Raw genomic sequence first — 27547 nt, 5'->3', positions numbered from 1 at the left:
TGCTTCACGGGCAGGCTCTGCAAAAAAGCGGCGCGCAGACTAAGGGAGTGCATATATTTCATATTTTTTTTTTTTTGCTTTTGCAATTTTGGGAAGTTTCCAATTTTCGCCGATCGAGGAGCTTGCAAAGTTAATTTGTTTCTCATCACCACTGCAAAGTTTTCTGAGCATTGCCACATATTTTTCACGAATTTTCAAGTAATTTTCTTTCAGACTTGTGTGCTGAATCTTTTCTTTTTGTGGTGTTGTTTGCCTTGCAGTCTTGTATCACAGAATTAAAACCCTAAATGGGTCATGTGTCATTTAATGCTGGACGAAGCTGGAGCTGTGCAGTGAATGGACAGGACTCCTTTCCATCCAAAGCCGATGCTTCTCTGCTCCATTGCGGGGGGGGAGGGGGGCACTGATTGGTCACTGGCACAGCGGGCACTGCACCCCCTTTGATATAACTCAAGGACCACCCTGTCTCAGGCCCAATCTGATGCTAGTGTCCTCTGCCCAGCACCGCCCAGCAGGGCATGGTGGGCCAGTTGGGGGGGGGGGGGAACAAAGGCCCCGATGTGCAGGGAGAAAACTCCTTGCCCGTCAGGAGCTTTGTCTCTTCATTTTTCAGAAATAAACCTCAGCTGCGAGTTTTCTTCTGCAGTAGAAAACAAAGGTTGAGAGGTGGGCACACCTGGTGGCCTGCCTGGCCACAAGTTTTGCTGAAGTTGCTTCCAGTGGAAGGGCGGAGTCCCTTCCATGTAAACCATCCCTTCCAGCACAGCAAAGATCTCGACGTCTGCCTTGCGTGGCTGAGATCTTGTTTGGTTTTCTGTTATTTGCCTTTTGTTGGTTGTGCTTATGGAATTCTGGATTTCCTTTCCTTTAATTGGTTTTGTCTTCCTGTCTGTCCTTTAGTTGCATGAGGTTTGTTACCGGGTCTCTTCCCTTATCTCTGTTTGTTGGGTTTCAGCTGTAGTTATACACCTTTGATGGCGTTGGGTTGGGTTTTAAGATCCAGAAAGCCCCTTTCTTGGTGAGGTTGTCTTGGGTTTTGTCTTCCGCCTGTCCTTTAGCTCCCTGAGGTTTGTTACCGGGGCTCTTCCATGTTGTCTTTGTTGGGTTTCAGCTGTAGTTATACTCCTTTGATGGCGTTGGGTTGGGTTTTAAGATCCAGCAAGCTCCTTTCTTGGTGAGGTTGTCTTGGGTTTTGTCTTCCGCCTGTCCTTTAGCTCCCTGAGGTTTGTTACCGGGGCTCTTCCATGTTGTCTTTGTTGGGTTTCAGCTGTAGTTACACTTCTATGATGGCCTTAGGTTGGGTTTTAAGATCCAGCAAGCTCCTTTCTTGGTGAGGTTGTCTTGGGTTTTGTCTTCCGCCTGTCCTTTAGCTCCCTGAGGTTTGTTACCAGGGCTCTTCCATGTTGTCTTTGTTGGGTTTCAGCTGTAGTTATACTCCTTTGATGGCGTTTGGTTGGGTTTTAAGATCCAGCAAGCTCCTTTCTTGATGAGGTGTTCTTGGGTTTTGTCTTACTGTCTGCCCCTTGAGGTCGTGTCCCTCTTTTCTTCCTTTACCTCTCTTCAGCGTGCTTTGCAGGAAGTTGTGTTCTTTGCTCTTTCTGTGTCTCTTTATTGTGCTTTGTTGGGGTTCAGCTGTAGTTATACTCCTTTGATGACGTTGGGTTGGGTTTTAAGTTCCAGGATGTCTCTCTGTTGGTGATGTATTTGTGGGTTTCTCTTCCTACCTGTCCCTTAGTTAGATGAGGTATTGCTACGTGTTCTCTTCCCTCATGTCTCTTTGTTATGTGTTCTCTTCCCTCATGTCTCTTTGTTATGTGTTCTCTTCCCTCATGTCTCTTTGTTACGTGTTCTCTTCCGTTACGTCTCTTTGTGACGTGTTCTCTTCCGTCATGTCTCTTTGTTACGTGTTCTCTTCCGTCATGTCTCTTTTATGTCTCCTTGTTACGTGTTCTCTTCCCTCATGTCTCTTTGTTACGTGTTCTCTTCCGTCATGTCTCATTGTTGAATGACGGCAGGTTGGATTTCAGATTCTATAGCGCCCATATGAAGATGGTTGGCTCGGGCTATAAGTACCACCTGGACCCCTTCTTTGACGTATCGGTTTAGGTTTATGAGTCCATAAAGTCCCTTTGTTAACTGGCTGGATTCTGCAGCCTAGAGTGCTCTTTGTTTGCTGACCCCTGGCGCGCACTCATCCCTTACGTGACGTCATACGCTAGAGCAACCCTCTTGTGATGTCTCCCCTACTTCTCCACAGCCACTGCTCAGAGATTGGGGCGCTCTTGGCTGGGGTCATGAGGGGTGGCTCCCTGCAGAGAGGGTTTCCCTGCACCCCCTCCCTCTCCACCCCACCCACCCCTTTCCCGTATCCTGACCCCCACAATGTGAACTGAGGGAAAGGTGAACCCTGGGTTTGAGGCTGAGCCGGGAGGTGGCAGCAGCCTGGCATCGGGGAGAGCGGCGCTGCCCTTCAGCGCCCGCCCCGCAGGTGGCAGCAGCGAGCCTCGCAGGCGCAGGGAGATGCCTGCACAGGGGAGAGCCATGCAGCTCACAAAAGGCTCCTAGCAGAGGAGGGGCAGGCAGGGCATCAGGCAGCTGCAGCAGGCAGGGAGGGCAGCTGAGGAGCCAGGGAGGGCACCACCACCACCCTGGGCAAGCAGCACAGAGCCATGCAGCTCACAAAAGGCTCCTAGCAGAGGAGGGGCAGGCAGGGCAGCCAGCAGGCAGGGAGGGCAAGACCACCACCCGGGGCAGGCAGCTGCAGGCACCGACGAGGCTTGACTCTTCCCTGCAGCGCGGGAATGCGGTTGCAGGTGCCTGCTCTCCACTGCATGCATCCGAAGTGACCCAGGAGCGCTCATCTCGCGGATTTGGACTGCTGGAGCACGGGATGTGCTGCCTGTCCATCGAGAGGATGCCTGCCCGCCTCTAGGCGCCTTCCGTCTATATACACATAAAAGGGACGAGCGAGATTCATCTGTTTCTTCCCAGTGGCGAGCGTGTTTTGGGGGAGGCTCATTCCCGCATTCCTAGCGCCTCTCCTTGGTCAGCGGGGAGCAGGCGCTTCGGCTCCATCGCTCGGAGAGACCCCTGCCTCGGAGGCGGGCGCCGCTGGTGGGAGTTACCTCCGCGCCCCATGCATTCCTCCGGACCCTGAGGGCTGCAGGGACCTCCGCAGGTAGGCACCTCCATCGAATATATCTGTCCCCATGTCCGTCGTGCCATCCACACACCCTTCAACCCCCGTCCGTCTGTCCGACCACCTATTCACCCATCCAGTTGTCTGTCCATCCATCTAACTGCCTATCTATTTATCTATGTGTCTATCTATCTATCTATCTATCTATCTATCTATCTATCTATCTATCTATCTATCTATCTATCTATCTATCTATCTGTCTGTCTATCTGTGTGCCTGTCTATCTATCTATCTATCTATCTATCTATCTATCTATCTATCTATCTATCTATCTATCTATCTATCTATGTGCCTGTCTATCTGTCTATCTATGTGTCTATCTGTGTGTCTGTCTATCTGTCTATCTATGTGTCTATCTGTGTGTCTGTCTATCTAGCTATCTATCTATCTGGACACAACTGTTCATTCATCCAAACATCGGTTCATCGGTCTGTGTATGTGTTTATCATCCATACATTCAGCCGTAGATCTCTCTACTTACCGTCATGCCCATCCATGTATTAATCCATTCATCCACCAGCCCACCTATCTTCGCACCAGTCCACTGGTCTGCTACCCCTGCATCCATTCACCCATCCCCCCCTCCACATCCCTTTGTTAAATCCACTTCTTCGCGTTCAGCTTTCCTCATTCATTCCTTCATCCATTCTTTTAGCTCCCAAAGTAGTTTGTTTCTCGTCATAGACACAGTCCTCCCCTCCCCCTCCTCGTCTAAACATCATATAGAAACCCATTTCTGAAATGTACCGTCACGCTTGGTGCGCCGGAGCAAAACTATCAAATGTGTGATTCATGCGGTACATACGCCAACATGAGATATGTAACCAGTACCTTACACTCTTGTCTCCCCCCCCCCCCCCCGGGGTACACAAAATAACGTGAAGTGTGTAACCAGTACCTTACACTCGCGTGCGCCCCTCTGGGGTACATACACTAACCTGAGATGTGTAACCCGCACATTGCACCCATGTGTGACCCCTGGGGTACATACACTAACATGAGATGTGTAACCCGCACATTACACCCATGTGCGACCCCTGGGGTGCTTACAATAACATGAGATGTGTAACCCACATATTACACCCATGTGCGACCCCTGGGGTGCATACACTAACATGAGATGTGTAACGCCTGGGGTACATACACTATCATGAGATGTGTAACCCACATATTACACCCTTGTGTGACTCCTGGGGTACATACACCAGCATGAGATGTGTAACCCGCACATTGCACCCATGTGTGACCCCTGGGGTACATACAATAACATGAGATGTGCAACCCTCACATTACACCCTTGTGTGACTCATGGGGTACATACAATAACATGAGATGTGTAATTCCGTACCATACACCCATGTGTGACCCCTTGGGCACATACACTAACATGAGATGTGTAACCCACATATTACACCCTTGTGTGACCCCTGGGGTGCTTACAATAACATGAGATGTGTAACCCGCACTTACACCCTTGTGTGACCCCTGGGATACATACACTAACATGAGATGTGTAATCTGCACATTACACCCATGTGTGACCCCTGGGCTGCTTACAATAACATGAGATGTGTATACTGTACACCCTTGTGTGACTCATGGGGCACATACAATAACATGAGATGTGTAACCCTGTAGTACAGCATGTGCGTCCTGTTGAGGAATGCGTAACAGCATAAGATGTGCAACCTGCACCTTATACCTATAGTGTATAGTATAAGGCGTGTAACCTATACTATATGGCTATAATATATAGTATGTGAGTCCCCCTTGGGGTACACACAATCATATGGAATGTGTAAACTATACCTTACAGCTATAGCGCAGCACGAGCCCCCTCTGGGGTATTTACCAGGCACATGGAATGTGTAACCCATGCCATACTCCTAGAGTACGACTTGTGGGTCCATCATGGGTATAGACAATGACGTAATATTTGTATTGATACCGTACTCCTATAGAACAGCACGTGTAATCTTCAGTACGTGTGATAATGTAAGACGTGTAACCTAGAGGTTAGACGTTTAGTACAGTATGTGTACCCTTCTGGGGTACCTGCAATTATACTGAGTGTGTAATGTATACCTTAGACCTAAACTACAGCATGTGACGCCCTGTAGGGCACCTTCAATCCTGTGGGATGTATAACCAGTACCTTGAACCGGTAGTACTGCCGTGTGCTCCTTTGCAATCAATACAATAAGACTGGATGTGTAAACCAGTGCACAACCATGGAGCATCCAACATGTGGGCTCTCTGAGGTGCACACCATGCTATCCGGTGTGCAACCCATGCTATTCACCTGGTGGACGGCATGCACACATTTTGCTCCACTAACATGTGTAACCTGCATTTTACAGCTACAGGACACTGTATGCACCCCTCTGTGGTACATGGATTAGGGCATGTGTAACCTGCAGTTTAGAGTCAAATCACTTCATGTTTGACACATATAATGATATGGAATGTATAATTTATACTTCACACCTGTAGTACTTGATGCAAGCTCCTCCATAGTGTATATACATAATGATGCGTAATGTATAATCTATACCTTACACCTACAATGAACCATGTATGCCCATGTCATATATATACATAAATTCATAATGAATGTTTAACCCTACCCTTACACCCACAGTACCTCATGTGCGCCCCTCTTCTGTATATACAATCATATGGAATGTTTAACATTTACCTCACACCCTTTGTACTTAGTGCCCCCTCTTATTTTTATATAGTCATATGGAATGTTTAACCCACACCTTACACCCATAGTACTTAATGTGAGTCCCTCTCATCTATATACAATCATATGGAATGTTTAACCATTACCTTACACCCATAGTACTTAATGTGCCCCCTCTTATTTTTATATAGTCATATGGAATGTTTAACTCACACCTTACACCCATAGTTCTTAATGTGAGTCCCTCTCATCTATATACAATCATATGGAATGTTTAACCATTACCTTACACCCATAGTACTTCATGTGCACCCTCTCATTTTTATACGGTCATATGGAATGTTTAACCCACACCTTAAACCCATAGTACTTAATGTGAGTCCCTCCCCCTCTCATTTTTATACAGTCATATGGAATGTTTAACCTACACCTTACACCTATAGTACTATGTGTCCCCTCTCGTGTTTATGCAACCATGTGGAATGTTTAACCTATGCCTTACACCCATAATACTTAATGTGTGGCCTATTTGTGTGTATACAATCATGGAATGTTTTACCTACACCTTACACCCATAGTATTTAAGGCACACCCCTCTCGTCTACATATAATCATGGAAAATGTAACCTACATGTTACACCCACAGTACTTAATGTGCCCCCTCTTCTGTATATACAATCCCAGGGAATGTTTAACCTACACCTTACACCCATAGTACTGAATGTGCACCCCTCTTGTGTTTATACAATCATATGGAATGTTTAACCTACATCTTACACCCGAGGTTCATGTGCAAGACTGTCATGTAAATACAATCATACAGCATGTTTAGCCTACATCTTACACTCACAGTAATTTATGTGCACCCCTCTCGTGCATATACATTCCTATGGAATGTTTAACTTGCACCCTGAGTACTTCATGTGCCCCCACCTTGTAGTTTATCTGCGAGACTGACGTACGTACAATCATGTGGAAGGTTTAGCATTTACCTCACACCAACCTTGTGCACCCCTCTTGTGTACATAGAATCATGTGGAATGCTAAACATTTACCTTACACCCACATTAGTACATGTGTGCCTACCTTATTGTGTGTCTGGGGCACACAGTGTGATAGGTGCATGTAATCATACTTAACACTCTTAGCACGGTACGAGTACCTCTGTGGGGTACACATAAATTATGAATATGTAATCCACACCTTACACCCTTAGCACGGTATGAGTACCTCTGTGGGGTACGCATAAAATATGTATATGTAATCCCCCGGCTGAGGTGCACACAAGATTACGGGGTGTGTAAAACACACCAAGACTATACACCCCCTGAGCAGTGTACACACAAGTTAGTAAATAGCCCCTCATTTGTTGGGGGGAGGGGGTTCGGCGTTAATCCCCCCCCCCCCCCCCCCACACAAGTGGTCGTGTTTTCGGGGGGGGGGGGGTCGTTATACAGCTGTCCATGTTGTGACACGCGTCGCCTGTCCGGACGGATGGAGGGCTGGGGGCCGAGGGGGGTGGGCTCAAAGACCCCACAAAATGAAGTTTGTATTTTCTGACGTTACCACATGATGGGCGGGGGTGGAGGCGGAAGGTTGAGAGAGGGGGTGGGCAGTGGAGAGAAAGAGTGCGGGAACTAGAGAGAGATGGGAGGAAGGGAATGGAGAGAGGAGGAGAGGGGAAGTCCATATATCTTGGAGGGGGGCGCCACGTCCCTCTTTTGTTACTCGCTTTGAACGGGGGGGGGGGGGGGTCGCTAGCTGACATAAAAAGACCCCCCCCCCCCCCGCCCACTTCTAGCAGATGGGCTCGTCCTCCCCACCCCCAGACTCCATCAGTTTCACAGACCTTTGATCCCTGACCAGGCCCAGGATAGCCCCCCAGGGCACCCCCTCTGCTGACACGGCATCAGAAGCCAGCCTGCTGATCGATAATCGATGACTCTCCTGCAGTGGGTGAGGGGCGGCGCTGGGGATATGTCCGAGAGAGGGGAACTGGGAGTGACATCCAGGGAAAGTGACGAATTACTCAGGAGCCAGTGGGGTCTTTGGGACGTTACACCCCCTAATGAATATATTATTTAGCAAATAGTTGGATACAAGAGCTTTCAGTCGGGTATGGTTAGCTGTGTGTTGGATTCACCTGCCATTTTCAAATACTGAGCCAGACACCCCCACACACAAACCCCCACACACACACGCACACTCCCGCCCACACACCCTCCGGTTTTGAAGGTCATAAAACACGGTTATTTTACAAAAAAAATGTGTTTTAAGTACAGTGACAACCCGCACGCCTTTCCCTTTCCACTGCCCCTTAAGACCACCTCATGCCCACGTGATTGGTGGAAAATCTGAAGCGCCCACCCCTTGTCTTACTGACCACGCTGCGCCCCTGGAATTACTCATTCTTGGGGTGCGGCAACAGAACGCAGCAGCAGGCGCCTAGCTCGCTGAGCTACCTTCCTGCTATCGAGGTAAACGGAACTAAGAGGGCCCCCCTCTGCCCCGCGGGGCGATCCCTGGCTGTCTAAAGAACTCTCAGGGCAGAGGGTGGGGAGGAGTGTCAAACATTGAGAGGGGGCACATAAGGTGGGGTGGGGGTACGCAGGGGAGGTGGGGGACACAACCCCACAGGTAAAGGCGGCCTGCACAGCGTCGGCCCCAGGGCCTGGATGAGACCCCGTGCACCCCGGTTGCAGGTAGCTTGGATTCCAACTCACAGGTGTGTCGACATTAGCGCCTCGAGGCCAACATTCCCGTGCGTAGACATCGCCACACAGTGTCATGTGAGTAACAAAGTGCACGAAGCGCCCCGTCCACCTGTTGCTCCCTGCGAGCCGTGGAGGGTCCTAGCGCAGAGCACTCCGCGCTTCCGGTTTCATGGGGCGCCTTGTAGGGTTTATTAAACACATACATGTTGCATGAAAGGCGGGACGCATGCAGCGCCCCACCTCTCCACGCTTGAAGTACAGCACTGATGTTACCCCACTCCCGGAGGTCACCTGAAGGACAAAGGGAAGATGACGCGTGTGGACCACCCTCCTCGGCAGAAAGGATGAGAGGCCGAGCCGGCCGTGCCGAGTTTAATGCTGCGACCTGCAGTTTGAACACGTCATGGGCAGCAGGCTCTGGGACATATGTGGGTGCAGGTAGTCAGTTGGTGATTTGCGGTTGCAGGCCTGTGGCGATCGAGTCAGTAGCGGTAGCAACCCCGGGTGTGACGTGGTTGTTGCCCCATTGTGAGGCAGCCGGTGGTAGCCTTGGGTGACTTGTGGTTTCAGGTTAATGTCCACCGTGTGAGTGGTGGTATTAGCGCTAGGTGATGGGTTATTGCAGGCCTGCACAAAGGCAATCACTTGGAGGGGGGGGGGGGGGGGGGGAGTGGCCGACGGTGACCCAGTCGGCGCTGGTGCAAGCCCTTGTGATTTGCAGTTACCCGCTGATGCTGACCGTGTTAGTGGTAGTCTCAGGCCTGGGTGAACTGTGGCTGGTGGTGGTCACAGCCCGGAGAGAACTGTGGTTGCAAGCTGATGGAATGTGGCACATCCCCGAGCTCTCCGTCTTTTACTGCAGCCCCCCCTCACCTGCTTGTCTCAGTGACTTGACACAGACGTCTGGGACCAGCCTCTCCACGAACATGGCCTTCATCACCGAAATGTGGCTCAAACCCTCTGGAAACCCCGAGATCGCACCCGCAATGGCTACAAGATGATACGCTGCAACCCAGACAGAGGAATCACCATAATTTTCAAATACACCATCAGTTGCTCCATCATTAAAGGCGACCCCCATGCCGTTCATGGAACACCTCAACATCCTACTTCAATCTGACCCGAAGACCACATCAAGAGACACCCGATGCCCACAGACCTCCAGGATTCCATGCCACCTTCTGGAACGACATCTCCAACCTCATCGCCCCACAAGCCATCGACTTCCACCACTACTTCCTGCTCGGTGACCTCAACCTCCACATCGACGACACCACCCTCTTGAAAGCCTGAATAACATTGGCCTCACCCAGCTGGTCACTGTACCAACTCAAAACGCCGGCTAGTCACTCGACCCCATCTTCACCTCCAGCAACAGAAGTCAAGGTCAGCCTCACCACAAACTCACCTTGACCAATCAGGCCATTGTGCACTTCACCATCGCAGAAGCCCAGCACAACACCTTCAAGCAACAGATCTCCTCCCACCGCTCCTGGACCAAGGTCACCGAAACCCAGTGGCCCTCTCCTTCTCCCACCCTGAAGCCACTGCTGACCTCAACCAAGGAGTTCAGAACCTCATCGACTGCGCAAACCGGGTGGCCCCACTGAAACCAGCAAAAACCAACAGGACCTCCAAATGAGCCAGCTGGTTCACCACAGAGGTCCGAACCGTAAATGTTACCAACTCGAGAAGCGATGGCGCACCACCAAGAACCCTGCTGACAGCACCACCTACAAAGCATCCCTCAACACCTGCCACCAACACATCAAAGAGGCCAAGAAAGCAGCCCTCTCCATCCGCATCGACTCAGCAGTCAACCGCACTAAGGACTTTTCAAAATAGTCAAAGATTTTTCCAACCTGACAACCACAGAGATCACCATTCATTCCTCCCATGAACTCTGTGACAAACTTGGATTTCTTCCACAAGATCGTCAACATATACCACAGTCTCAACTCCCAACCAGCTACTTCCAAACCCAGATATGCGAACCAACAGGCTAACGTCCGCCAGACCTCGCTCACCACCTCGACCACCTCAGCCAACCTGACCTCCATCCACTCTGGTCCACCCACCGACCCTTGCCCCCACCACCTCTACAACCTCGGAACCAACCCGATCAGCACACACCTCGCCAGCATCATCAATGGCTCCATCTCCAGTGTAACCTTCCAGGATAACTGGAAGCATGCTGACGTCAGACCCCTCCTGAAGAAACCCTCTGCCGCAAGCTCAAAAACTACTGTCTGATCTTCCTCCTCTCCTTCCTGGCCAAGGTTCTGGAGAAAGCCATCAACCGCCAACTCACCACCTTCCTAGAACAGAACCACCTTCTGGACACCTCACAGTCAGGATTCTGTGCAAACCACAGCACTGAGACTGCTCTGATCACCGCCACAGACGACAGAAGACGACTACTCGACCGCGGAAAACAGCTGCTCTTGTCCTACTCGAGCTCTCTGCAGCTTTCGACACAGTCTCCCATAACAAACCCGTCAGACTCCACAACTTAGGAATACAAGAAGACGCCCTCAAGTGGATCGCCTCCTTCCTCACAGGACGCACCCAAAGAATCTGCCTATCCCCCTTCCCTTCAGCACCCAAAGACAGCATCTGCGGCGTACCCCAAGGATCAGTCCTAAGCCTCACCCTGTTCAACGGCTACATGACCCCCTTGGCAAACCTCATCAGATGGCATCAGCATCGTCTCCTATGCCGACGATACGCAATGTATCCTCTCCCTCAACTATGACTCAGCCAACACCAAAAACAACTTCTCCAACGCCATGAACGACATAGCCAACTGGATGAGAGACAATCACCTCAAGCAGAACTTCAACAAAACTAAAGTACTCATCTTCGGGAGCAACACCTCCACCTGGGACAACAGCTGGTGGCCAACCCAACTCGGACCCATACCTACCCCTGCGGACCACACCTGCAACCTAGTGAACGTCCTCAACAGTCAACTGACCATGAAACGCCAGGTTCACACCGCCGCCTCCTGCTTCCACACTCTCCGCATGCTTCACAGAATCTTCAAATGGATCCCCACCAAAATCAGGAAGACCGTCATCCACTAGCTGCCTCAACTACGGCAATGCCTTCTACGCCGGCATCTCCACCCAGCAACTCAGAAGACTGCAGACCGCGGCAGCCCGACTCGTCCTGGACCTCCCCAGACGCACTCACCGAGGAGCCTCCACTGGCGCCCCATCCAAAAGAGATGCAAATTGAAGATCCTCACCCTCGCCTACGAGGCCCTCCACGACGTTGAACCCATATAACTCAACCAACGTCTTAAGTTTCACCAACCCTCCAGACACCTCTCTCGCACCCCGTCCCCGTCACAGCCGCTGCGGCGGCTGCACCTTCTCAAACATCGCTGCACGAGCCTGGAACGACCCCACACCCCGTCTCTGGACCCCCCCCTCACTGACAGACGTCAGGGGAAGCTAAAGACCTGGCTTTTCCACAAGGCACAGCGCCCAGATATCCACAGAGTGTTACTGTGCGCTATACAAATGTGTATTGATTGATTAAGCCTCTTTGGAAACAAATGACATGCATTTCTCACTCCCTTAGTGCACACCATAGTGCCTCCCTGATGGGGCCCCAAGACTGGCCAGAATGTTATTTGTAATGGTATTCTTGTTGTGTTGAATTGCAGTATGTATGGATACAAAGCGCTCCAGTTCATAGTGGGCCCCTGGGAGCCCTTTCAGAGTTAAAGGATGTGGTCCGGGCTATATGGGGGTGTTGGGGGAGGTGTTTGAGGGTCGGTGCAGTGAACTGGTAGCTGGGTCTGAGCATGCACTGTTGCAGAAAAGGCTGAGAATAGCTGTGTTTATTTAATATTCAGTGGTCTACGTCTTTTAATAACGTGTGTGGAAAGACACAGGTTTTTAAAGCTGTCGGATTTCTGTTCTGCTTGTAGCAACAGGGTTCTAGATCTTGGCCACCCTTGCAGGGATTTTGTTCACTTGTTAACTGGGCAATAACAGGTTATACATACAATTACATGTTTTCAGTTTTGGTTCTTTCCATATTCTAGTAATTTGTGTATTTTTAGCAAAGTGTGCTCATGGTAACATTCAGCAAATTATGCATAGGATCAGACCTGCCAACCTGAAAATATATTTCGCGGTGTGAGGAGAGGGCGGGGCTACCTACGGGGCACCCTGACCCCCACAGAGTGCCTGAGGTTCCACCTCTGTCCTGGAGTGTTTCACACCCCTTAGTGGACATCAGCTGTTCGCAGCCTCCAAAGATGAGCCGAGACGGTCTTTGCAGTGGATTCCAGCTCATCTTCTCTGCCACCGAGTGATATCAGCTCCCCACTGGGTGACTGTGTGAAGGGAACCAATATGGCGTGGCAGGCCTGCAGAAATGGTCCGTGGTGTCTGTAATTGTCATATCACACGCCAGCCTGATTTCTAAAGGTGATCCCTTCACCCGCAATTGCGGGTTTGTAACATCGGGTGACTGCGGATCTACGGCTTCGAGAATTCACCAAGGTTCCCAGAAGAGCGCCTGGCAATCCTCGACTGTAACTGGTTTTCAGGAACACTCCCAGCACAAGTGCAATTTTTGTTTCTCTCATTGGAAATTGTTTTCCCAGTGGGGAAAACCCTCCCCGCACACCCACTACTTTTGGGAAGGTCCATATTGGAACTCCTGCCACGCAGCACCAATTTTGGGGTGTTGCATGTTGCACCTCCCGAGCAAGGGATTTACTTCTAAATACCCTAGGTGGGTAAATTTGTGGGCGTGGCCAAAGTTCCCTTCCTCAAATACCACATCCCTCCAAGGGAGTAGATTTAACCACAGAGAAACCTCAATGCTTGAATAATGTTTGTACAAAACTAACTTTCCTGAACTGGAAACGTGTTTCCATTCTTAAAAGGCCTATTTGAAAGTGTTCGGGCAACCCTGCACACGTAAATAGTTTTGTAAATTGGACCTAACATTACTACATACGATGTATTTTGCAATTATAACCCTTATTTTTTTATAATTTATTTGGGCCATATTGTTGTATGTGTGCACATGTTTCGCTCAGGACGTGGCCTTTTTTTTTAGGGCTTACGTCGAAATCCGAACCACTGAAATCAAGTGCAGATTTAAAAAAACCATTCAGTACATAGTCATTAGTTGATCACCCAGGCTTGCCTATTACAACGTTGGTATTACCACACCACTCACAATATGCACAATGCGTTGACATGTGCGGATCGTGATTACTGCGCATTTCAGCTGAAGCCGCTGGCCTCTAAATGATGCCTTAAGGGTTATTTGAACCTATAAAGCTAGCCATGTAGGAGCCAGTCTTGTCTCGTTACAGACCAGGCACTCAGCCCCCGTGATATTAATTTACATTTAGGCCCCTGTTTCCGTCCTCTCGTCTCGCGTACAATAATCCAGGGATGTTCAGTGTTCCAGACAAATTAGCAATTTACTACTGGTGCACTCCATGTGTTATGAAACAGATACTTTGCTTGGCCTTTTTGTGATTTGGCGCCACCTATAGTGGGGTTGTGATGCTGCTGCCTTACTTTGCATGATTATTCTGAAGGGCTGGGATGAAACTTAGCTGCAGAACTCCTGTTTCATTAATAGGCCTATTTACCTACAAATCTTTTACACCAGAATATTTTCCCACAATGCTTAAGCCCTGTTGGCATTCTTGCTCTGAGAATAGCCCGACTGATGCTGACGTGTTCTGTTATAATTAGCTATAATAGGCGTGCATGTTCCTCTTTCTCGTACCTGGCTCCCAAAGCCTGGAACAACAACCCCTTGCACATCAGACCTGGTAGCTCAGTCTTGAAGGAAACTGGCGATTCCAAGAGGTGCCAGCTAAGGCCGCGCTGGCTTTCTTTGGGTGCCAGGATACCCTCCTGGATGAGATGCACACCATAGGAATAGACATAACCTAGCATAACCTGGTGGCTTTGCTCCCAGAAATGGCTTCCCGTGGTTCTCTTGACAGAGCCCATGTCTGTGCAGACCTGTGAAGCAGGGAGTTGCCACAGAATGCTGGGATCTCTGGGGGAGGGCGGCAGACATGCCGATGCAGAGTGTAGATAGAGGTTTACACCACAGATATCTGATGGTGGATGTCTTAGCAGAGCAGGGCTGCGACTGATGTCTTTTTATGTCTTGCACTCCACGGATAGAGGCCGCGCTCTGTCGGCTGTGTGGCGGAGTAGTAATCGTTAACTATTCAACGCACCTTTCTTCCTAGATTCATGCTTCATCTTACAAAGGAAAGAGTTATTTAAGGTTTTCAACAATACTTTCAATGCATTCACTTCTCTAGGACTTTTCTGGCCTCTGCCAGACGGAGGGGTCTCTTCTAGTCAGGGAAGCTCTGTTACCTGCTGTGGAAGAATGGAAACAAAACAATTATATTTAAAAAGCAAGTTGTTGTTCCTATTGTAAGCACTTTTGAAGTGGGCTCTGAGAAGGGCCTTTTGTAAATGCTAGGGCGGCGTGTATCTTATGTTCTTCAAAGCTGGCACTATAGAGGTATCTTAGGGAATCAAATGTCATGGTTCCCATCATCCTCATGCAAGAGGAATCCGGTTGACAAGGATGTTCCATCACTTGAAAGACAAAGATAGAGTTGTTTAAAGCCTGTGCGCATTTATTATCAGTACCCCCCACTTTTCACTGACAGTTGGACAGTGTCCTGAATCAGACCCAGAGTGCCGAAACATGTATGCGACAACTATTCACTGGGTTCACTGTGCAATACTCTCAATTTGGGATCTGGTTCACACTCAACAAAAGTATTAAATTATTTTTGGGGGTAACATATTGTAAAGCAGGGCCACTTTACACAGGTGAAGTTATGTAAAATGTGGCTCACATATCCGGTATGTAAATATTTATTTATTTATGTCTAATTCAAGGGTGCAACATTTTTGCACAGTTTTTCCATGGGGCGACTGATTCAAGCAGTAGTCGTCTTGCAGGAGGCATTTTCTCCTCAAACCTGCCTCTTTGTAAGTATCTTATCTCAGTTTTGAGTGCACAATATACACTAGTGTTGAATTTTCACACATGCTGCCCTTAAATTAATTCCTCAAAATCCTGCATAATCTTTAAAAAAAAAAAAATATTCACACCCTTGCTCCACACACAGAGGGCACAATTACTGTGATTCCATCTCACTGCACAAAATGTAACTTGTTGTCCTTCACTTCTTGTGCGTCAGTCTACTTAACAGTGGTAACAAGTATTATTTTACACTCTAAACATCTGTATATATACTATACATATATAAATTAAACGTGCACGTTTTTTTTTTAACTTTCCTATTTGCGTTAAGCTTGTGTCATGGGTTTGACACTGTGGTGGTTGATGTCATTTGTACCTGGTTTCCTGAAGTTTGTTCTACTATTTTTCTGCAAACCTGGGCAAGTACCACCGATTCTGGAATTGATTCTCAAGGAAGTGAGTGCAAGCGAAGGAACAAGAGCTCAAAACTCAACAGTGAACCAACAACGCAGTAACGTATGGTCCAGCCCGCTGCTTTCTTTTAATAAAAGAAAGTGATAGTACCTCAAAACAAAATCGAATGCTATAGAATTCAACTGGAATTGCAATTAAAGGGTTGTAATCCCAGTCAGAATATTTTGAGCCTGATTTGGATATTGGTAGACGTGTTAGTCAGTCACAACAAAGACGGATATCCCGTCCGCCAAAATCTAAATCCCATAGGACATAGTGGGATTTCGATTTCAGCGGATGAGACATCCATCACCGTTGTGACGGAGTAACCCATCCACCAATATCTAAAGCAGGCCCTTAGTTATGTGCTACTGCCCTCTCGGTACCCTTTCTCCATTCTAGGAGATGTCTAATGTCTACCTACCCTGGGGGTCAGAGGGCATTAATTGGGCACGGGGCAGATCACTTCCGTTTACTCTACGGGTTAGATCTGACACTCGATTCAACAGTTCCCACCTTCGCATGGGCAAAGACTTAACTCCTCGCACGAAACTCCTCTGCGCACTTTCAGTCCCTTGTTCTGTTCACAAGATACACCCGACTTCATCTGTTCAGTGGTTGTTGCAGATCTTGTGCTGTGATAGGTGCAGCTTCACAGTGGCATCTTCTCAAGAGTTAGCGCGGCAGGTCTTGGGCTGTGGCGCAGAGTCTGCAGCAGTTGCAGCCCTCCAGGCTGAGTGCCGACGCGTACCCCAGCAGTTGCAGCTGCCTGGCTGATTCGTCAGTAGCGATGCGTCTTCTGCAGTTGCTGCCTTCCTGACCGATGCGGTTCCTGCTTCAGCTGCAACAAGGCTCTACTCCTCCAGAATTGACAGTGGTAGCAGCAGTCCTCGGACCCACGGCAGGTTTCCGGATGACATAATGGTGCTCATACTTCAACTGTTTTGGTGCAGTTCACACTGGAACTGCTTAGAGAAACTGGAGGACTTCTTTACAACACAGACATCTCTTGGTTTTGTCCTTCTGGGCAGCTCGCTCTCTTTGGGAGTTGCTCAGGCAGGTTTCTCCTCCTGGACAGTTTCTCCACCAGCAGGGTGAGCCAGGCGTCTAGGCACTAGGCAGATTTCTAGGTCCTGTAGCAGAAAGTGCAGACTTCAGGGGATGTTCCCTCAGCTCTGTGAATCAGCTGTCAGTAGTGCTTCTGATACTCTGTCCTTGTGATACTCTGTCCTTCTGATACTCCGTGGAGCTCCCGTCTTTGGCCAAGAAGACGACGGGCGAGAGAGCATACACGGTTCCCAGACCCTGGATATGGATATAATATCTCATGCCTAAGAACCAGCGTGGAATGATTCCCTTTCAAGTGTCTTTCCCAGGCTGCTCCCCAGACGCAGCCTCTCTGCAGAGTGATGGCTCAGGCGGCAGTGGGGTGGCTGCAAGCAGGGATGCTTGGACGAGGAAGGACGACAAAGTGTGATATCTCTGCACCTGACTGTCACTGGCCTTCCCGAAGCAACAACCAGAGAGAGACAGAGCGCAGGCCCTGCCTAAACACTTCCCCATCAGGAACAAAAGAAATGTAGTCCCATCCCTGACCCTGCTATCCACCACATAACATCCCATCCCTGACCCTGCTATCCACCACATAACTTCCCATCCCTGACCCCGCTATCCACCACATAACTTCCCATCCCTCACCCTGCTATCCACCAAATAACTTGCTATCCACCAAATAACTTCCCATCCCTGACCCTGCTGTCCACCACATAACTTCCCATCCCTGACCCTGCTATCCACCAAATAACTTCCCATCTCTGACCCTGCTATCCACCACATAACTTCCCATCCCTGACCCCGCTATCCACCACATAACTTCCCATCCCTGACCCCGCTATCCACCACATAACTTCCCATCCCTGACCCCGCTATCCACCACATAACTTCCCATCCCTGACCACGCTATCCACCACATAACTTCCCATCCCTGACCCTGCTATCCACCACATAACTTCCCATCCCTGACCCTGCTGTCCACCAAATAACTGCGCAGAAAGCAGTAACAAGCAGACCTTTGCTAACAAGGGTCTTGTGTGAGCTCTACGGGGAGTCCAGTCTCCATCCTCCTCACTTCAGTGTCTGGACCCCCCCCCCCCCTCCGGAGTCAGGGTGGCCGGGATACATCTTCATGTCTGAGGCAGCCATGCCTACCCTCCATCTTGTGACGCGCTAACCCCGGCCTCTCAGGACGGACCCCACTGGGGCAAGTACTCACGCCAACAAAACTCAGAGACTTACTACTGCGCACGTGCTACACACACTGCACAGACTCGCAGCCCACACGCTCATGAATTGTCCTTGCAAGGGTCTGGGCATCGTGCAAGCGCGGAACATTCCAAGAGAGCGGCCAGAGGACCTCGCTGGAATAGCAAACACATCAAATGACATGCAGTTGGGCACTTAGGGCAGGGATAGACACCTGTTCACCGTGTAAGGGACGTGACCATCCCAAACCCTGATGGTTAAGGGAAGCTGGTTGTACAGTGCTAGAGGGTTCCCTGCTGAGCAGCCCCGGGAGGGCTGTCTGTAAAATGTAAATTAGCACTTGTATAGCGCACTACTCACCCGTTAGGGTCTCAAGGCGCTGTACTCATACCGCTATGGAACCCCTCCTGGCTTTTCCCTGTGAGGCGCCCACTCCTGAGCACCCCCAGGGTGAAGCCAGGCATCCAAGCGCTGTTGGGGCCGTTGTGGATTGTATGGATTGTACGGTGCAGGTGGCAGTAAAGATGCCCACCTACCCAACCGCACCCATCGAAATGTTTCGTCACCTGCCCGCTTGGCATCAAGGCTTCTTCAGGGCCAGTAGCGCAGAAGGAGGGGTGAGCATTGGAGACTTGGGTGTGCTGGTAGTTCACGGAGTAGGCCTGGTCGAAGGGGGAATCAAGGCGCTTGCTGAGTGCAAGCAATGACACGCTGGGCTTTCTTCTCTCTAACTGCAGAGCCTACAGACAAAGGGGTTCGTGGGGGTCTAGAATTAACTAGATAGAGTCTTAACAAAGGAAGCCCGTTTGTATCACCAGGAGGCTGTGCCTTGGTTGTGTCCCTGGCTTTGTGCAGACGGAAAACAATGACTGGTGGCTTCTAGTCAGACTAGAGGGGGGAGCCTGGCCCCAGAAAGAAAGAGCTGAAGGCACCCTTCTGGCGCGATCTGCTGGGACCCAGCAGATGTGGACTAGTTGCCAAATTGCCGAGGAGACACCATTTGTAATCCCAGCAGCCTCATTTTGACCGAATTGTCTGATCCTGGGCAAATCTCGTTCACTCACCGAAACCAGCACGCAGTGCTCAGAGCGCCTAGAATCAGATCAGTCAAACTCCAGTACTAAGCGCTGTTTCACCAGGGCGGGAAGGTACGTGCAACGTATCCTCTCTTGCGCTGCGCCGCTGACTTCTAGGCGCGTCGTTGACACGGAGGCGCAGCATTTCAGGGCCTTCGGATTCCGACGGAGGATCCCTACGAATCAAGGTCTGTTTTTGTACTTTCTTTCATGTATTTCAGGCGCTTTGTCTTGCATTGTCCTCTCCAGGATGTGCGCGGGGGTGCACACAGCGTCAAAGCGCTCTGGCGAGAATGTGAATATATCCGGGAGGCGCGTCCATCACCTGCTCCGGCTATTGTCCTCGCGCCGGGCCCATCTCTTGCACATCGGATAATGGCCCTATTAGCATCCAGGCTCCAGCGAGGCCGGTTACTCCGGGCATCTGGAACAATAACCAGCCCTCGTTACAGGCCCCCGGAGGCGTCCATCTTAAGGCGGTGATCAAAAAGAAAAAACGGCGGAAAAAATAAAAAAACAGGCCATTGCCTGAGGTGTGACTGACTCTGCCCCAGCCCTGCCAGCCTTCAAGAGGCAACGGGCAGTGACATCTTAAGGATCTAGGGGCTCTGGACGAGGTGTATTTTGGGGGGCCCTGTCTGGAACAGCTTTGAATTTTATCACCGGATTTCTGCTGAATAAAGTTTGCGTTGTGCCAAACATTGCTTCATTATTTGCTAAAAGTTCAGTAAAAGGGTCACATAAAACGCTTAAATATGTCTGGCCCAGGTGGCATAAATGCTTAAGATGGCACTGGGTAGCGGAAGAGGCGGGGCAAAGGCAGACAGAGGAGGAAGACAAGATGTGGAAAAAGTTATAAAAAAAAAAGAGAGAGAAAGTTCACTTTCCCTGGGGACCCCTTAGAAGGCGGGGGCTCTGGCCAGTTGCCCAGCTTCCCACACCTTAAAACGTGTCGATCAATGGCCAGTTTGGAAAGCCCCCTGGCACACAGCGGGCAAATGCTTTCCATTGGATTTAGGTGCCCGGGGCAAAGTTGAGCACTTTCTGTTGCTAGACTGACACTCGTGGCACTTGGTGCTTGGACTCACATCCTGTGCATTTTGAAAAAATGTTTTGTTTTGCAATACTTATGCAGGATTTAAAATTATGTTTTTTTTGCCAGGAAGTGGTGTCCGTAAATATTCTGAATTAATTGCAGATTTCCAATCCTACAAAGTTCCGTCGAAAGTATTGATTGAGTGAATTGTGCATAAGTCTACTATTCCATAACGCTTCTGCTAATATTTGCATATTTAGTGCTGGATCTGAGATTATACAAAGGATCAAAGGATAATGCAAATCTTTGGACTTTTGGAGGCCTTGAAATTCTATAGTTGTCCTCCACTGCTTTCGATTCTGTACATTTTGTGAAATGATTCAAATTCCATTAATTATTCCAAGACATTAAGTTCTGTGCCTTCTCTGGAGATATTAAGATTTTGTGTGTATCTTAATGGACCGGGATCCCCAAAATCTTCTGCAGTTATTAAAATTCGGTGAATTTCTTACAGAGCTCTGCACTCTTGTAAAATTCCAAAAGGACCAAGACAAGATTCTTAATACGGTATATTGTCAATTTCCTGAAGGCATGTCTAATCTTTACTTGTTCTGTAGGGTTTGAGGGATTGTAACTTTTTGAAAGGATTGGAGTTTAACTCTTGCTCAGGATAGAGTTTATCTGAGCTTTCTGTACATATTATAATTATGTGCATTTTCTCAACGGTTGTCATTGTGTCCATTTTCTGAGGATTGCTACACTGTCTCATCTCTGCAGGACAAAGTTTTGAAAAATATCTAAAACATTAGCACTTTGAGCAGGGGCTAAATTCTGCACATTTTTATAACTTTTTTTAATTGTGTGCTCTTGCATGTTTGTTTTGGGCATAGAGGTTTGTGTAAATTTCCTGCTGAGGAGCAGATTCCTTCATCTTTCAGGTAGAGCCTTTGAGTGCCACATTTAATTTTTTAGCAGCGATTTATCTTGTTAAAAAATGGGTGAATTTGCTTTTGTTTGTTGTAGCTTTTGATCCAATGAAGCGTGAAAGATTACTTGTCTAGATAGATTTTTGGTTATTTGAAAATTGATTAAGGTCCGGCATGCACACTGAGAGAAGTGACATCGCGAACTAGAGAAGCATGAAGAGGCCGGGTCCATGCCATCTTTTCAGGATTCCCCTCCCCCCCATGATAAATGCACATTTAATGAATCCCATTTTACATCATTTACATCATCTGTGGTTATCCTGAAAATTTGTCTTGGATCCACCTCTTGAATAGACGTTCAGCATCCCTGCGGCTCTGATGAACGCAACTTTAATTGATAACATGCAGGGATGCTTGCTGACAGCTAAGCACAGCCAATGCCTCTGGAGATGAGTGGTTTATAAAGGGGGTTGGGCCCCTCAGGGGTGGGGGGGTGTAGATCGCAAGCCCATCGTTGCCTGTAAGGTGGGAGTAGGGCGCGTGCTTTGGAAATGTCACACACACCACAGACTTGTTAGAGAAAATCACAGTCTTCCTAAGTGCTAATGTATATGGCTGGAGAACCTTTGCAGAATAGCTCCCCCCCCCCCCACCGATGAGGCTGGGCTCCCAGGAGTGCCTGGAGCTTGAAGATGGAGGGAAAGGTAGTGAGTACAGGTAACATCGGCGCACTCTCTCCATTCTTTATTCTCTCTTCTTCTATTTTACACTCATTTCGCCCACTTTTGTTTCATGTTCTCTTCTATTTGTTCTTTTTGTCTTTCTCCTAATGTTTCAGGTAGTCATATTTGTTTCTGTTTTCCTCTCTTGTTCTTGCTTTCCCTTGATGTTTCTATCCTATTCTCTCCCTCCCCCACTCTCTCATTCATCCTTCCCACTTCTCCCCTTCTATCTCACCCTATCTTGCCCTCTCACCCCTCTACATCACTCCTTCCCTCTCCTTTCTCATACTCCCACTCACCTCTTTCTCTTCTCTCAATTTCTGTCTCCTACTACTCTCCCGGTCTCTTTCTCCTTTACTCGTCCCTCTCACCTCACTCCCCTCTTCCTCTCTTCCTCCATGCCTCTTTTTATCTGTCCTCTCACTCAATCTATCATTTCATCCTTTCTCTTCAGTCTTTTCCTCTTTTCCTCTCTCTTCTCTGTCATACTCCTCGTTCTTTCTCTCTGCTCGTTCGTAATTCTCCTCTCTTCTTGTGTCTCTCTACCTCTCTGCTATGTTACTCTCTCTTCCGGTTCCCGTATCCCACCAGAGGCGAAGGCAGAAACGGATAACGTGAAGGACAGAGAAAGTGGCAGTGGGAAGGCAGGCGTTGGACCTGGCCCTTTTCGCAGGTTGTCCCCAAATCTTTTGCCCTCTTCCTCCTATTTTTTTCTGATTTGTTTTTGCTGGTTTTGGTACTCTGGGCAGCGTAGCACTGCCGATCAGTGCTAAAGTGCAAGTGCGCCACGTGTACATTGAGATTATGATTGATATCTCCATGATTGGCTTATTAGACTTGCCAGGAAGTCTCTAGTACTGGGCACAGGTGTGCCCAGGGCCTGTCAATCAAATGCTGCTATTGGGCCTGCAGCACTGGTTGTGCCACCCACGAGTAGCCCTGTGATCATTTAAGAGAATTTGCTATCTATGAAACTATGGACATGAACTTTATTCTGCATACGAGTGCCTTAGACATTTCAGTTTTAGCCCTGTGAACATGTCTCAGACCTGCACCTGCGGTGTCTGTGTGTGCAGTTTTAAACTGCCACACCGACCTGGCATGTGCACCCACTTGCCAAGCGTAACCCTTCCCTTTTATTGTATATGTCACCCCTAAGGTAGGCCCACGCAGTCACATGGGCAGGGTGCAGTGTATTTAAAAGGAAGGGCATGGTAGTGTATTTTCACATGTCCTGATAGTGAAATACTGTGCATTTCGTTTTTCACTATTGAATGGCTACCTCTTCCATTGGGTAGCATGGGGTCTGCCTTGAAACATCTTTCAAGTACAGATTCCCATGGGAAGACGATAGGAAGTTGGAGTTTGGGATCTCTGAACTCACAATTAAAAATACATATTGCTTTTAATTGCAAGTTTGAAAATGACACTTTTCGAAAGTGAGCATTTTCTTGCTTAACCATTCTGCCCCTGCCTGTGGAATCCACGTCTGTGTAGCTGACAGCTGGGGCCTCCTGCATACACTCCAGAGAGTCACACATAGGGAGCGGAGGTGTGCCCTGCATATCCTGAGGGCCTTCCTGGGCTAGAGTGATGGGAGGAGCTGACACTTGCACTGAATAGGGCTGGACCTCTCCTGCACAAATAAGCCTCCCCTTCTGGAGAGTGTCTGAAACAGAGCAGAAAAGAACTAGATCTTGTGAGGAGGAAGAACTTTACTTTGAGGTTTGTCTACTTCAAAGGCCAGAACTAGTATAAGTAGTGGGGCACTGACCCCAACATTTTAGAACTCTTTTGCCAGGCAGAAGAGCTGGAGAAGCTGTCAGGTGGGACTTCCACTTTGCTGCGTGCTTCGCTGTGTTGGCCTGCTGCTGTTTCTGTCCTGGGCAGGTAAAGGACTGGACTGAACTTTCTGCAACTTAGTGCCTGAGTTTCTCAGAGGGCTTGAAGTAGAGCTTGCCTCGTGTTGGCAGTCTCAGGAACACCAAACACTTCAAGTTCACCTGCAAACATCACTGGGAACCGTCTATTTTGTGCTGCAACAGAAGAAAAAACAACTACGATGGTGCTAACTACGCCGCTGTCTGCACCCTGACCTGATGGCACCACACGAAGCATCACCCCACTTCACACCGCAACCCTGGTCTCACCGCTGCCACCTGATGTCGTCATCGAGCCTCTGCTTGCACCGTGACCTGTGGGTACTGCATGTCTCATCGCCTCACCTCACACGCAGCCCTGGTATCACCAACGACGCCGCTCCACGCCGACACTTCTGCCTGCACCGTGGCTTGTGGACACCGCTCGTGAGGTACACAAAGCATCGCCCCGTCCCACATCGCAGCCCCAGTCCACCGACGTCAGCGCCATCGATTCCAGCCTCATCAACCAACGCCGATGTTTGCACTGCGACCGAGTGGCCACCACACAAGGCAGCGCCCCGCTTCACATCACAACCTTGGGTCTACCGACGACAGCCCTTACCCAACGACAACGCTGCTGCCTGCACCACAACCTGTAGACACCACACGTCGCACCGCCCTGCTTCTCACCACAGCCCTGGTCTCATCGATGACACTGGACGCCGTGCCGAACCTCTGCCTGCACTGTGACCTGTGGGAACCGCATGTGACATCGTCCCGCTTCGCATTGCTGCCCCGACGCCAGCGTTCCTGTCTTCACCCTCACCGAGTTCGCTCTGCAACACGTGTGACTTCAAGGGCCTGATGACTCCTGCACTGACCTCTGGAACAGACGCCTGCCAGTGCCGACGATGGTGCAACTTTGGATCTCATCACGAGAACCGCAACGTCTTGCATTTCCAAGGTACTGTTTGTGGGTCTCCCCGCCACCGTAGCTGGCCCACGACGCCGCAGCCAGTCTGAATTGTTGGATTTGTTGTTCACAACACCGTGATAGCCCAAGATGGAGGTATTGACTTCAAGGAACTGTATTTTAAGCTAACTTTTACAAGATTAGTTCTTATATTAATGTATCTCGGATTTTCCTAGTTTTGGTCATATTATGCAGATAAATATTGGCTATTTTCTAAAACTGGTGTGGTGTCATTTTGTAGGGCTCTCACTGTATTACTGTGTGTTATGTACAAACGCTTCACACATTGCCTCTGAGATAAGCCAGACTGCTTGTGCCAAGCTACAAAGGGGGTGAGCAGGGGTTATTTTAGGTCAGTAACTCCCTTATCTTGACTAGAAGGAAGGGTCTCTATTTGGACAGGGTGCAAGCCACTGCCAACCAGAGACTCCCATTTCTAACAGCAGGAATGAAAAGGAACCTGTAAGAGTGAAGCGAGGGATGTAATGGGGTGGGTGAAAGAGGCATGAGATGGAATCAAGACCAGGCAGCCTCGGTATTCATGTGATAAAGAGACAGGAAGTGTAGGAGGTGGAAGAAAGAGGCATGAGATGGAATCAAGACAAAGCAGCCTCGGTATTCATGAGATAGAGACAGGGAGGGTGAGGTGGTGGATGAAAGAAGCATGAGATGGAATCTAGACCTGTCAGTCTTGAAATTTAAGCAGCCACAGACATCAGCAATGACATCTGTGGGCTTCTATGAAAAACATTTGGCCCCTGCAATTTTGTTTATTTATTCTTGACAAATTAAGCACTGTTGATGCCCAGCCCTGCCAGTGCTACAAATAGGATGGGTGGGGGAGAGCGGACGATCTACGTGTTAACCTCCACCCTCTAATTACAAGTAAAAGTATCTTAGATGGGACTTTCCTGGGAGGTGGAACATGCTTACCACCGCCTCTCGCCCTTCGCTAGATGTTAAAAGGCTGCAGCCTCAGCCCGCTCTGCTCATCAGTCGAGTCTCCCTCCCCTCTACCACCAAAATGGTCATTCCTCAAGGAGTTTTCTTGGGCTGTTCTGTAGAGCAGGGCTCTGGTGTATACTTTTCTGGTGGCTATGACTCTGGTGGCTAGGTTTCTATTGAGTAGGGCTCTGTAGCCTCAGCTCTCTTGGCTAGGGCTCTGTAGCCTCAGTTTTACTGGCTAGGGCTCTGTTGATTAAGGTTCTGCCGGCTCACACTCCGTTGGCTAGGGCTCTGTTAGCTAGGGCTCTGTAGCCTCAGCTCTACTGGCTAGGGCTCTGCTAGCTAGGGCTCTGAGGCTCAGCTCCTCTGGCTAGAGCTCTGTTGGCAAAGGTTTTTCTGACTCACGTCCAGTTGCCTAGGGCTCTGAGGTTCAGCTCTGCTGGCGAGGGCTCGGTTAGCTAGGGCTCTGAGACTCAGCTCCTCTGGCTACATCACTGTAAAGTTAATTAAGCCTCTGGTAGCTACACCTGCAGTTGCTGCAGCCTTATTGGATAGGGTTCCTAATTAATAATTACAAATATTAAGAAACACTTGGAAATGTAACAAGATTATAATTTATGTTAAAAAGAGCCATGTTTGTAGATTTAATTATGTAAAATTTTTGACAGTGAGTTCAGAAAGTACCCTTGTGAAAATAATACCAGCCGAAAGTACCAGTGAGTAATTGTAAAACTATATTTACCATTGTGATGCCTTAGTAAACTGATTCTTCTCCTATTAATAAGAATAGATGGCATCATTGGGTCATCTTTCTTAGCCTGAATGAATTAAAGTGCCTGCATGCAACAGCACCCCCTCTGGGTGTCTCTGGACATTGTGCTACTGTGCATCGCTTGCTTCTGTTGGGTATCCCTGCACTCTACACCCTGGTCATAAGGACAACCAGTTTTATCTGTGGCTGACATTGTATAAACTACTTATAACACTGATCTATCCATTAAGATAAACAAGCATTTGCAATGCAATGGGTCTCCCATTTGCTCCAGTTAGAGCTATTAGCGTTGTAAATTCCTAACTGGACTTTTCTTGCCACATAAATTGAAAATGAAAAGTGAAACAGTTAACATAAGCAAGTCAATTCAAAGCTCCATTGCTGCCATGAGCGTGAGTATGAAGGAGAGACACAAAAGGAAAAAGAAGTTCGCTTGCAGTCAAACGTATTGGCAAATGCGCAGTTGTCCATGTAACAGGGTCGATGGCCAAGGCGGTAACAAAACCGCCCTAAGGAGGGACAAACATAAAGCATTTACCAGTGTTAACAAAGGATTTTTAAATGGCAAGCCCATGAATGAGTGATAGTGATGGGCGTGGTTAAAAGCCCAGATACATACCAACACGTCAGAAAAGCAGCGCTTGTGCACTGCCGTGCTCAACCCAAAAATGGGGATGTTAATTCTATTTTGGAAATAATTCTTGCACCATTTAGAAAAGAAGGGCTGAGAGTCACTGGAAGTTCTTCGATTCCCGTCTTTCTGGGAGTCTGTATTCACCAAATATTGACAATACATATGTATAGTCTCTCATCCTATTTAAAAGACTTGTCTGTCCCTGCATCCCCTCCCCTCTCTTTCAAGCACTGGAGGGAGGGAGAGAAAGCTTAGAGATGGAGAAAGAATGAGAGA

The 27547-nt window shown here is 48.9% G+C and overlaps 1 protein-coding gene across 3 annotated transcripts in view; it reads left to right on the top strand.

Annotated features, from left to right (window-relative positions):
* The first annotated feature begins 2499 nt into the window (after positions 1–2499).
* NCAN (neurocan) overlaps positions 2500–27547 on the top strand; it is a 388051-nt gene continuing 363003 nt past the window's right edge. For 2 of the 3 annotated variants that reach the window (XM_069216521.1, XM_069216522.1), the window contains exon 1: positions 2500–3178. The gene's annotated coding sequence lies outside the window, so the exon portion shown is untranslated. The remainder of the gene's footprint in view (positions 3179–27547) is intronic. The other variant, XM_069216523.1, reaches the window with a different exon arrangement.

The sequence above is a fragment of the Pleurodeles waltl genome, chromosome 12 (assembly GCF_031143425.1).
Source record: "Pleurodeles waltl isolate 20211129_DDA chromosome 12, aPleWal1.hap1.20221129, whole genome shotgun sequence".
Classification (NCBI taxonomy): domain Eukaryota; kingdom Metazoa; phylum Chordata; class Amphibia; order Caudata; family Salamandridae; genus Pleurodeles; species Pleurodeles waltl.
Note: the sequence above shows the minus strand (reverse complement) of the source record. Positions and strands in the feature narration are given on the sequence as shown.